A 12840-nucleotide genomic window follows, 5' to 3' on the forward strand; every position below is an offset into this window, starting at 1 on the left:
TCTAACAGGGGTGTACCTCTAGTTTTTGTGTAGCCAAATCCCATTTGGATATAGTAAGAGTATAGAAATGAATATCTTAGGGATTCCTATACTGAGTAAAAACGTCATCAGCCATGACTAGGGGATTTGCCAGATTTAAAAAGTTAGCATAACTGGTAAGTCCAGCTTCTTTGAATGGATTACCAAGCTTTCTATCCCATTCCTTCCCTTCTTGCCTTATGCACCACAGTTTCATTGAGCTGTTAGTATCCTGGTAGCATCATAGCCTTTTCTTTAGTCGTTGCTGTTCAGTTGTCTATTCTATCTTGAAACTCACTCTCCCCACGTATTTCTCTATTCATTGAAATCTTACCCATCCTTCAAGACCCCTCAACTCCTGTCTCTTCCTGTGCTCTCCCTTCAGCCTTCCCAGACTTCTCCAAGGAAACGGTTTCCCCTTCCTCTGTATCTAATAATCTTTTCTATATATTTTTAGGATTGTGTATCTTCTATGTCCCCTACATAAATCCTTCTTTGTCACGAGTGCTTGAAACCATTTATTGAGCTAAAGTCAATCTTGTAATGCTTTCTAGGGAAAACTTCTGTTTTGGAGATGTCAAGATTGAGTACTACCGCCTATGTTTCTGATAGCAGGCATTACTAGGGAGAGTGATTGAACAAAACTTTTATTCTTATGTAAGAAAATGTGTGTTCCTGGAAAGGGGCAGAAGTCTTTGCACCCAGGTGCCAATGTATTACTGTATCATATTCTGGTCTGTATATTTTAACATGGACATTGACCAAGTAGGATATACTTTCAAGGATAGCATCCTGAGGGGAATGAAGGGTCTATCTCTAAATGAAGAGGTGTGGAAATTGGAAATGTATAGCCTGGATGAAGAAAGCTTTCATTGCCCTCAAATATTTGAAGAGTTGTCATGGTGATGGATGAGGGGTTAGACCCTGAAATGCTTCAGAGGATAAAACTAGGACCAGTGGGTGGAAATTCCCAGGAGGCAGATTTCAGCCCAATATTAGAACATTCTAATAACTTTTGCTCTTCCTCAGTGGAAGGGGCTGCCTTAAACAGTGGTAAGCTCCCCAAATGGAGGCTTTTGAACACGGCTAGATAATCTTCTGGCTGCGGGAGTAACTGGGTAGGAGATTGGGCTTCATGACCTCCGAAGCCCCTTCTACCCGTGAGATTAATTGATTTTATGGAAATCTGTATTTGTGCAAAGGGTGGTAGGATAAATATCCTGCATTGTACTGCATTTTGGATGCTGGCTAAGTTAGAGATTAAAAAGAAAAAGTCAATGGCTTATTTTGTTGCCTTTCCCAAAGAAAGGGATATAGGCTTTCATTTAGGGATTTTTAAAAATCTATTTATTTGATTTTCTCGTCTCATAGCTTAAGTACAAGGAGGTACTAGCCAGGTTTTCCGTATGGTGCCAGGCTAAACTTGTTCCTTTGAATCCTGTTTTGAGTCCATATTTATAGGCTGTACTTGATACTAGGACTGTATTTCTTTGCCTTGATAATTAGTACAAAAATGCTCGTGCTCTGCATGTAGGGAGAGGGAAGAGCTGTTTGTAATCTTGTACTAACCTGAATTTCCAGAGTGACTTGAACAGTTTTCACACACTTTCTACACTCCTGTGGATAATGACATCGCTAGCCTACTCCCATGCTGTTAATGTATTCATGTGTATTCTGTTTAGGAGAAAAAAATGTGCATTTGGGCACCTGGGTGGCTCAGTCAGGCATCTACATTTGGCTCAGGTCATGATCTCAGGGTTCTGGGATCGAGCCCCTCATTGGGCTCCTTGCTCAGTGGGGAGTCTGCTTCTTCCTCTCCATCTGCTGCTCTCCCTGCTTCTCTCTCTCTGTCAAATAAATAAATAAAATCTTTAAAAAAAATGTTCAGTGTTGGCGAAGTGGTCCCTTCATTTCCTCCTCCTCTGGTCCCTCCCAGACAGAACTAAGCCTTTCCTGCCATTGAAAAAGACCATGTTTGCATTTTCAAAGTAATTAGTAATTTTACATTTTTTTCCATATCGCTTGTAGCTTATAGTCATACCATTAGATGCGGAGCTTGCATTATACTTAGAGTTGACGAAATCACGTGTATCAAAGCCTCACGAGTTCCTGCTATAATGTTACTGTGAGACAGTCTGAGCGAGACATCTTTTCATTCACTAAGTTATTGGAAAAGCAGGAAACATTGCCTAATTCTTATTTAAAAGAAAACAATGCCTCAGCTCTACCCCCAATCCTGCCCTATCTCTTGAGTTGAACACAAAATAGTAAGGCTATTCTGGAAATTCTAGGTGTCTCAGGGCAGTTGGAGACAGGAATTGGCTTTAATTAAATTTAAACAGAAAATAAACAGTCTTTTGGCAGAGGGGCGTTCCCCTTGCTTTCCACCTGCAACACTTCCAGGAGAACAGGGGAATTGCCCTCACCATACTTATTTTGGGAGAAGCTTTGTTGCTAGCAGTGCTCTGATTTAATTAAATGGAATGACCTAAAATGGAATTCAGTTAATTTAAGTGACAATGGGGAATGTTATATATATTAATAATGTTTGCATTAATTTATATTAGATTTAGAGGCTATTCTCCTGAAAATAATTATTGAACTTTATAAGAAGAGCTTCTGAGCAAACAAAAATGCCTCCATCTCTAACCCAGAAGGGGAGGCAAAGAGAGGAAAAGTGCCTTTGGTAATCACTCACCTATCACAGTTCTCTGTTCTCTGTTATTGGGATTATTTGTCTTTTTCTCAAATTCATGAACAATAGGAATAAGGAAGGAGCACCCCCTCCCCCATCTTCTGCTTAAATCATTGGACAAAAGTTGCAGCTAAAAACAGGTTCAATTTTCTAGTTCTTCCTTAGGATCAGGAGGTAGCCGTATAACACATTTCTTCTCTCCACGCTTACATTTTGTGCTGTTCTCAGTGTTTTATTTTGGACGTGATTGGTTTCACATACCACGAGATAGAGCAGAGAGAGAAATAATTTCCCCAGGAGGTCTCCAAGCTATTAGGATATTACTATAGAAACAGTCTTCCAGCACTGACATTCTCACACATCAAAATTTGTTTATATAGAAAATGAGCTATATAAACCATCCAGATTGCACTTGTCCCCCTCCTCAACTAATTGAGCCGTGGTCTGGGTTTGGATTTTGATGCCATTCTTGGAAATTATCTATTCCACTAAATTAAAATCAGTGGGCTTCTCCTTGCTTATGCATGACATCTGCGGCGTCTTCCATTGCAACCTGCACGCAGAGTACCTTGAGGATCTTGCTCAGCTGCAGCAATGTGGTCAGAAATGCCCTCTTATTTTATCAGTGTTGGATCACTTTACCTGAACTGTACTTAGGTTTTTATGAGCAAAGTTGGAAGCTCATCATCACGAACTTTAATCCTCAGAGGTCAGGCTCTCGTGTAGATGATGGCAGGGTGCCATTTGGGAGGACGTACTCTCATCTTTGGAGTAAAATCTGTAAGTCTTTAGAAACTCTTGGTTCAGATATTAAGCTCAGATTTATGTGCTTACTAAATCACCATAGCTTTCCAAGCGTCAAGGTGGTTTTAATATCCCTAACTAAGAGAGAAATTCAGAATGAAACTTTACAAGAAAGGATAGAGCAGAAAGGGGTAGGGGAATTAAGATTTCCGTAATCTGGTTTATAAAATCAAAGATGCTTCTTACTTTAAAAGGACGATGGCATTATTCCTTGTTTGCTGAAATGTTTTTTTTCCCTCCAATGACTTCTCTTGGCCTTTTTAGCAGAGTACTACATTTTTGACCACAAAGTATTCTGCCTTCTGAAAGCCAGGCTGTTGAGAGGCTGTACAGTGAACAGAGAGAAGAAATCTCAGGGAAAGAATGCTTCCTTCTGGAATTACTGGTGTACTTGGAGCTTCATAATGCCACTGCCCTCTGATTGCTGTAAACATAACAGCACAGTTAAGTATGGCACACACAATATTTGGACCTCAATTATTCCAATTATTGTTTACTTAAAATCAGCTCAACATACATGGAAGGGAGTTTTTTCTATCCCCATTTTTAAAACCACATCATCTGCTAGGAAATTGACACAACCCAGGCCTCATTTATACTTTATCTGATGATTTTTTGCCAAGAGAAACTGTCACCAGTTGCCAAGGGTCACTTCTGAAGTCAAAGTCTGAATGACTTACTGCTTGTGGTGAGGTGGACGGTTCTGTGGGAACACCAAGGATGTCAGGGTCAAGACTTCTTTAAAAATTTTTATTGTTATGTTAATCACCATACATTACATCATTAGTTTTAGATGTAGTGTTCCATTATTCATTGTTTGTGCATAACACCCAGTGCTCCATGCAGAACGTGCCCTCTTTAATACCCATCACCAGGCTAACCCATCCTCCCAACCCCCTCCCCTCTAGAACCCTCAGTTTGTTTTTCAGAGTCCATCGTCTCTCATGGTTCGTCTCCCCCTCCGATTTCCCCCCCTTCATTCTTCCCTTCCTGCTATCTTCTTCTCCTTTTTTTTTTCTTAACATATATTGCATTATTTGTTTCAGAGGTACAGATCTGTGATTCCACAGTCTTACACAATTCACAGCACTCACCATAGCACATACCCTCCCCAATGTCTATCACCCAGCCACCCCATTCCTCCCACTCCTCCCCCACTCCAGCAACCCTCAGTTTGTTTCCTGAGATTAAGAATTCCTCATATCAGTGAGGTCATATGATACATGTCTTTCTCTGATTGACTTATTTCACTCAGCATAACACCCTCCAGTTCCATCCATGTCGTTGCAAATGGCAAGATCTCATTCCTTTTGATGGCTGCATAATATTCCATTGTATATATATACCACCTCTTCTTTATCCATTCATCTGTCGATGGACATCTTGGCTCTTTCCACAGTTTGGCTATTGTGGACATTGCTGCTATAAACATGAGGATGCACATACCCCTTCGGATCCCTACATTTGTATCTTTGGGGTTAAATACCCAGTAGTGCAATTGCTGGATCCTATGGTAGCTCTATTTTCAACCTTTTGAGGAACCTCCATACTGTTTTCCAGAGTGGCTGCACCAGCTTGCATTCCCACCAACAGTGTAGGAGGGTTTCCCCTTTCTCCGCATCCCCGCTAACATCTGTCATTTCCTGACTTGTTAATTTTAGCCATTCTAACTGGTGTGAGGTGGTATCTCATTGAGGTTTTGATTTGGATTTCCCTGATGCCGAGCGATGTTGAGCACTTTCTCATGTGTCTGTTGGCCATTTGGATGTCTTCTTTGGAAAAATGTCTGTTCATGTCTTCTGCCCATTTCTTCATTGGATTATTTGTTCTTTAGGTGTTGAGTTTGATAAGTTCTTTACAGATTTTGGATACTAGCCCTTTATCTGATATGTCATTTGCAAATATCTTCTCCCATTCTGTCAGTTGTCTTTTGGTTTTGTTGACTGTTTCTTTGCTTTTTATCTTGATGAAGTCCCAATAGTTCATTTTTGCCCTTGCTTCCCTTGCCTTCGGTGATGTTTCTAGGAAGAACTTGCTGTGGCTGAGGTCGAAGAGGTTGCTGCCTGTGTTCTCCTTTAGGATTTTGATGGACTCCTGTCTCACATTGAGGTCTTTCAACCATTTGGAGTCTATTTTTGTGTGTGGTGTAAGGAAATGGTCCAGTTTCATTCTTCTGCATGTGGCTGTCCAATTTTCCCAACACCATTTGTTGAAGAGACTGTCTTTTTTCCATTGGACATTCTTTCCTGCTTTGTCAAAGATTAGTTGACCATAGAGTAGAGGGTCCATTTCTGGGCTCTCTATTCTGTTCCATTGATCTATGTGTCAGTCTTTGTGCCAGTACCATACTGTCTTGATGATGACAGCTTTGTAATAGAGCTTGAAGTCCAGAATTGTGATGCGGCCAGCTTTGCTTTTCTTTTTCAACATTCCTCTGGCTATTCGGGGTCTTTTCTGGTTCCATACAAATTTTAGAATTATTTGTTCCGTTTCTTTGAAAAAAGTTGATGGCATTTTGATGGGGATTGCATTGAATGTGTAGATTGCTCTAGGTAGCATTGACATCTTCACAATATTTGTTCTTCCAATCCATGAGCATGGAACGTTTTTCCATTTCTTTGTGTCTTCCTCAATTTCTTTCATGAGTATTTTATAGTTTTCTGAGTACAGATCCTTTGCCTCTTTGGTTAGATTTATGCCTAGGTATCTTATGGTTTTGGGTGCAACTGTAAATGGGATCGACTCCTTAATTTCGCTTTCTTCTGTCTTGTTGTTGGTGTATAGGAATGCCACTGATTTCTGTGCATTGATTTTATATCCTGCCACTTGACTGAATTCCTGTATGAGTTCTAGCAGTTTTGGGGTGGAGTCTTTTGGGTTTTCCACATACAGTATCATATCATCTGCAAAGAGTGAGAGTTTGACTTCTTCTTTGCCAATTTGGATGCCTTTTATTTCTTTTTGTTGTCTGATTGCTGTGGCTAGGACTTCTAATACTATGTTGAATAGCAGTGGTGATAGTGGACATCCCTGCCGTGTTCCTGACCGTAGGGGGAAAGCTCTCAGTTTTTCCCCATTGAGAATGATATTCGCTGTAGGTTTTTCATAGATGGCTTTTATGATATTGAGGTATGTACCCTCGATCCCTATACTCTGAAGAGTTTTAATCAAGAAAGGATGCTATACTTTGTCAAATGCTTTTTCTGCATCTATTGAGAGGAGCATATCTTTCTTGTTCTTTCTTTTGGTTTTTTTTTTTTTTTTTTAAAGATTTTATTTATTTATTTGACAGACAGAATAGCGAGAGCAGGAACACAAGCAGGGGGAGTGGGAGAGGGAGAAGCAGGCTTCCCGCTGAGCAGGGAGCCCGATGTGGGGCTCGATCCCAGGACCCTGGGATCATGACCTGAGCCGAAGGCAGACGCTTAACGACAGCCACCCAGGCGCCCTTGTTCTTTCTTTTGTTAATGTATTGTATCACGTTGATTGATTTACAGATGTTGAACCAACCTTGCAGCCCAGAGATAAATCCCACTTGGTCGTGGTGAATAATCCTTTTAATGTACTGTTGGATCCTATTGGCTAGTATTTTGGTGAGAATTTTTGCATCCATGTTCATCAGGGATATTGGTCTGTAATTCTCCTTTTTGATGGGGTCTTTGTCTGGTTTTGGGATCAAGGTAATGCTGGCGTCATAAAATGAGTTTGGAAGTTTTCCTTCCATTTCTATTTTTTGGAACAGTTTCAGAAAAATAGGTATTAATTCTTCTTTAAATGTTTGGTAGAATTCCCCTGGGAAGCCATCTGGCCCTGGGCTCTTGTTTGTTGGGAGATTTTTGATGACTGCTTCAATTTTCTTAGTGGTTATAGGTCTGTTCAGGTTTTCTATTTCTTCCTGGTTCAGTTTTGGTAGTTGATACATCTCTAGGAATGCATCCATTTCTTTCAGGTTATCTAATTTGCTGGCATATAGTTGCTCATAATATGTTCTTATAATTGTTTGTATTTGGTGTTGGTTGTGATCTCTCCTCTTTCATTCATGATTTTGTTTATTTGGGTCATTTCTCTTTTCTTTTGATAAGTCTAGCCAGGGGTTTATCAATCTTGTTAATTCTTTCAAAGAACCAGCTCCTAGTTTCATTGATCTGTTTTACTGTTCTTTTGGTTTCTATTTCATTGATTTCTGCTCTGATCTTTATTATTTCTCTTCTCCTGCTGGGTTTAGCCTTTATTTGCTGTTCTTTCTCTAGCTCCTTTAGGTGTAGGGTTAGGTTGTATATTTGAGACCTTTCTTGTTTCTTGAGAAAGGCTTGTATTGCTATATACTTTCCTCTTAGGACTGCCTTTGCTGCATCCCAAAGATTTTGAACAGTTGTGTTTTCATTTTTATTGGTTTCCGTGAATTTTAAAAATTCTTCTTTAATGTCTTGGTTGACCCATTCATTCTTTAGTAGGATGCTCTTTAGCCTCCATGTATTTGAGTTCTTTCTGACTTTCCTCTTGTGATTGAGTTCTAGTTTCAGAGCATTGTTGTCTGAAAATAGGCAGGGAATGATCCCAATCTTTTGGTACTAGTTGAGACCTGATTTGTGACCTAGGATGTGATCTATTCTGGAGAATGTTCCATGGGCACTAGAGAAGAATGTGTGTTCCGTTGCTTTGGGATGGAAAGTTCTGAATATGTCTGTGAAGTCCATTTGGTCCAGTGTGTCATTTAAAGTCTTTATTTCCTTGTTGATCTTTTGCTTAGATGATCTGTCCATTTCAGTGAGGGGGGTGTTAAAGTCCCCCACTATTATTGTATTGTTGTCGATGTGTTTCTTTGCTTTTGTTATTAATTGCCTTATATAATTGGCTGCTCCCATGTTAGGGGCATAGATATTTACAATTGTTAGATCTTCTTGTTGGATAGACCCTTTAAGTAGGATATAGTGTCCTTCCTCATCTCTTATTACAGTCTTTGGTTTAAAATCTAATTTGTCTGATATAAGGATTGCCACCCCAGCTTTCTTTTGGTGTCCATTAGCATGGTAAATGGTTTTCCACCCCCTCACTTTCAATCTGGGGGTGTCTTTGGGTCTAAAATGAGTCTCTTGCAGACAGCATATCGATGGGTCTTGTTTTTTAATCCAATCTGATAGCCTGTGTCTTTTGATTGGGGCATTTAGCCCATTTACATTCAGGGTAACTATTGAAAGATAGGAATTTAGTGCCATTGTATTGCCTCTAAGGTGATTGTTACTGTATATTGTCTGTGTTCCTTTCTGGTCTATGTTGCTTTTAGGCTCTCTCTTTGCTTAGAGGACCCCTTTCAAGATTTCTTGTAGGGCTGGTTTCATGTTTGCAAATTCCTTTAGTTTTTGTTTGTCCTGGAAGATTTTTATCTCTCCTTCTATTTTCAGTGACAGCCTAGCTGGTTATAGTATTCTTGGTTGCATATTTTTCTCATTTAGTGCTCTGAATATATCATGGCAGTCCTTTCTGGCCTGCCAGGTCTCTGTGGATAGCTCTGTTGCCAATCTAATGTTTCTATCATTGTAGGTTACAGATCTCTTACAGCTGCTTTCAGGATTTTCTCTTTGTCTCTGAGACTTGTAAGTTTTACTATTAGATGTCGGGGTGTTGACCTATTTTTATTGATTTTGAGAGGGGTTCTCTCTGCCTCCTGGATTTTGATGCCTGTTTCCTTCCCCAAATTAGGGAAGTTCTCTGCTATAATTTGCTTCAATATACCTTCTGCCCCTGTCTCTCTTTCTTCTTCTTCTGGGATCTCAATTATTCTAATGTTGTTTTGTCTTATGGTATCGCTTATCTCTCGAATTCTGCCCTCGTGATCCAGTAGTTGTTTATCTCTCTTTTTCTCAGCTTCTTTATTCTCCATCATTTGGTCTTCTATCTCACTGATTCTTTCTTCTGCCTCATTTATCCTAGCAGTTAGTGCCCCCATTTTTGATTGCACCTCATTAATAGCCCTTTTTGATTTTGACTTGGTTAGATTTTAGTTCTTTTATTTCTCCAGAAAGTGTTTCTCTAATAACTTCCATGCTTTTATCAAGCCCAGCTAGTATCTTTTAAATCATCATTCTGAACTCTAGTTCTGACATTGTACTAATGTCCATATTGAGTAGGTCCCTGGCAGTGGGTACTACCTCTTGTTCTTTTTGTTGAGGTGATTTTTTCCATCTTGTCATTTTGTCCAGAGGAGAACAGATGAATGAGAGAACAAAATGCTAACAGCGTAAGAATGTCCCCAGAAAATATAGTCTAAACAAATCAGAAAAGACCTGAAGCTGGGGGAAAAGAAAGGGAAAGAAAGAAAAAAGAAAAAGAAAAAGATAGAAACAAACAAAAACAGAATAAAACAAAACAAAAACAGAATGTGATCAAATATGATCAGGCTGGTGCCTAGATCAGTGCCACACACTAGATTTTGGGCATATTTTGGTCTGTTAGGAGAAAATGCCTCCCAAAATTTTAAAGAAAGAAAAACTTATATATGTACAAAAATAAGGGTTGATACGATGAAGGGATGGAATATGACTGTAAAGATGAAAATTATTAAAAATTTTATAAAAGGAATTGATAAGATAATAAGTTGTTTGAAAAAAGAAAGAAGAGGATTAAAAAAAAGAAGAAGAAAGAAAAAAAAAAAGGGAGAGAATGTGATCAGGCAGGAGACCAGAACAAAGCCATACATTAGAGACTTAGGGTATATTTTGATCTGTTAGAAGAAACTATCTCAAAATTTTAAAGAGAGAACAACTTATATATATATGCCAAAAATAAGGGTAACTACTATGAAGGGATAGAATATGACTCTAAAAATGAAAAATAAAAATGTTTTTTAAAAAAGGGATTGATAAGATGTTGGTTGAAAAAGGGAAAAAGAAAAATTCAAAAAAAAAAAGACAGTTAAAAAAAATTAACTTTGAAAGACTAAAGAATCATGGGAAAAAAGCCATGAATTCTATGTGCAGTATTCCCCAGCGCTGGAGTTCTGCTGTTCTCATTGATCGGTAAACTTGGTCTTGGCTGGCTGTTCTTGCTGATCTTCTGGGGGCGGGGCCTGTTGCCGTGGTTCCCAAATGTCTTTGCTGGAGGCGGAGTTGCCCCGCCCTTGCTGGGTCCGGGCTAAGTAATCTGCTCAGGTTTGCTCTCGGGAGCTTTTGTTCCCTGCAAGCTTTCCGTACAGCTTTGGAGGACAAGAGTGAAAATGGCAGCCTCCCAATCTCAGCCCCGGAGGAACCGAGAACTCGGGGCGCCACTCCTCAGTGAGCCCCCAGAGAAAAGCAGTCAATCACTCCTGTCTCCCCAGTCTCTGGCCGCACTCCGAGCTCACCCGGCCTGTGACTGAGCGTTTCTATCTCTGGCACCCGACTCGGTGTGGAGTCTCCAAACCCAGCAGATCCCTGTGGTGTGCTCCCACGCCGCTCCTCCTGGGGGAGGAAGGGGAGTCTCCCCGGATCTGCCACTTGTTGGGTCCCTGCTGGAGGAGCAGTGGCCCGATTGTGCTGTGGATCGTGGTTTATGGCAAACCCGAGCTGAGAGCCCGCGCCTCGGCTCCGGCTTCCCCACTCCGATCCCTGGGAGCTCTGCCGCACACAGGCACCCCTGGTCTTTCTGTGACCCCGAGGGTCCTGAGACCACACTGTCCCGCGACGGTTCCACCCCCCACTTAGCCACTGGCACGACGTCCCTCAGCAGAGCCGACTTCTAAAAGTTCCGATTTTGTGCTCTGCTGCTCTATCACTTGCCAGAAGCCGCCGACGGAGGCTCCCTGCCCCGCCGTCTGTCCTCCTGAATATCGCCTCGGATTCACTTCTCCACACGTCCTACCTTCCAGAAAGTGGTTGCTTTTCTGTTCAGAGAGTTGTTGCTATTCTTTTCTTCGATTTCCTGTTGAGTTCATAAATGTTCAGAATGGTTTGATCCCTATCCAGCTGAATTCCTGAGACCAGACGAAATCCAGGTCTCCTACTCCTCTGCCATCTTGCTCCGCCCCCTCCAGGGTCAAGACTTTTGATTCTTTGTGGAGTGTGAACCCCACGGCCCCGTAGGTACAAGTAGCAATCCTGGCCACATTCACGGAGCCTGGCTCAGAGAGTGTTAAGGAAAGTATATGAGACTAAGTAGGAAAACCTAAGGGATGATGCAGAAGAGGATACAAAATGCTGTAGTGGGGACAAGCAAAGGTAGGTAGGGGCAAGTCCAAAGACAGAGCTACAGAGGCTTAATTGGCTAGAGAACTTAGCCCATATTTGTTCTCTGAGTGAGAACCAGGTTGTAAATGGTGATGTCTGTGGCATTTGTCTCCAGTGTCCCAATCTGCCATTTCTATGTCCTTTCCCTTCTTTTTGGCAGCTCTGTTGGCTCATGTTTTCATATTTTTCTGTGTTCTAGATGTACCATTTGTGAGTGCTATGCTGTTTTTTCATAGCTTCTCTGGTCTTTAAAATTTATTGTATCTCATTTTGAAATGCTAGATTACAGTTGTCAGTTCCTTTGTGATCATACATTGTTTTTTTCTGGTATGAGGTAATTATCCCAGTATAGTTGACCGTTGATTAACATGGGTTTGAACTGCATGGGTCCACTTGTATGTGGATTTTTTCGATACAGTACTGTAAGTGTATTTTCCTTATGATTTTCTTAACATTTTCTTTTCTCTAGCTCACTTTATTGTAAAAATATAGTATATAATACATATAACATACAAGATATATGTTAATCAACTATTTCTGTTTTTGGTAAGGCTTTCAGTCAACAGTAAACTTTTAGTAAAATTTTTTTTGGGGGGGACAAAACTTATCTGGGGATTTTCGAATGTGTGGGGGGTTGGTGCCCATAACCTCAGTGTTGTTCAAGGCTCTGAGAGCCTTGATTGTGATGCTCAGATCACTCCTTTCCTGCTCCATCTTCCGTCTTCCCAGGACCCCTCTGGGTCTCTGGAGGCTTTCTGCACATACTCCTAGTAAGAGCCTTCAGAGCCCCTGCAGGTTAGAGTGGTGTCCCAGGATCCCCGGAAGTGTGATTCCTCCCTCTGGGTGTGATCCCTTGGTGGGCTGCTCCCTGTTTCCCAGCTCAGTCCTGACAGATGCCTTCTGTTGCTTTCCTGACACCAGGAAACACGAGGGGCTGGAGGGGAGAGGAGAGAGACCTGCCCCTCAGCCCCACTCATTTTTTGAGGATTCCTTTTTATAGAGGTTGTCTCTTCCTCTCTTCTTTCTTGCTCTCTGCCTCTCCCCACCCATTTCTGTTATATTACACTGTCTTGTGAAAGGATTTGGAGAGATTCACAAACTTCTCCAGCAACCTCCCCATTT

Source organism: Halichoerus grypus, chromosome 9 (genome assembly GCF_964656455.1).
Source record: "Halichoerus grypus chromosome 9, mHalGry1.hap1.1, whole genome shotgun sequence".
Lineage (NCBI taxonomy): Eukaryota > Metazoa > Chordata > Mammalia > Carnivora > Phocidae > Halichoerus > Halichoerus grypus.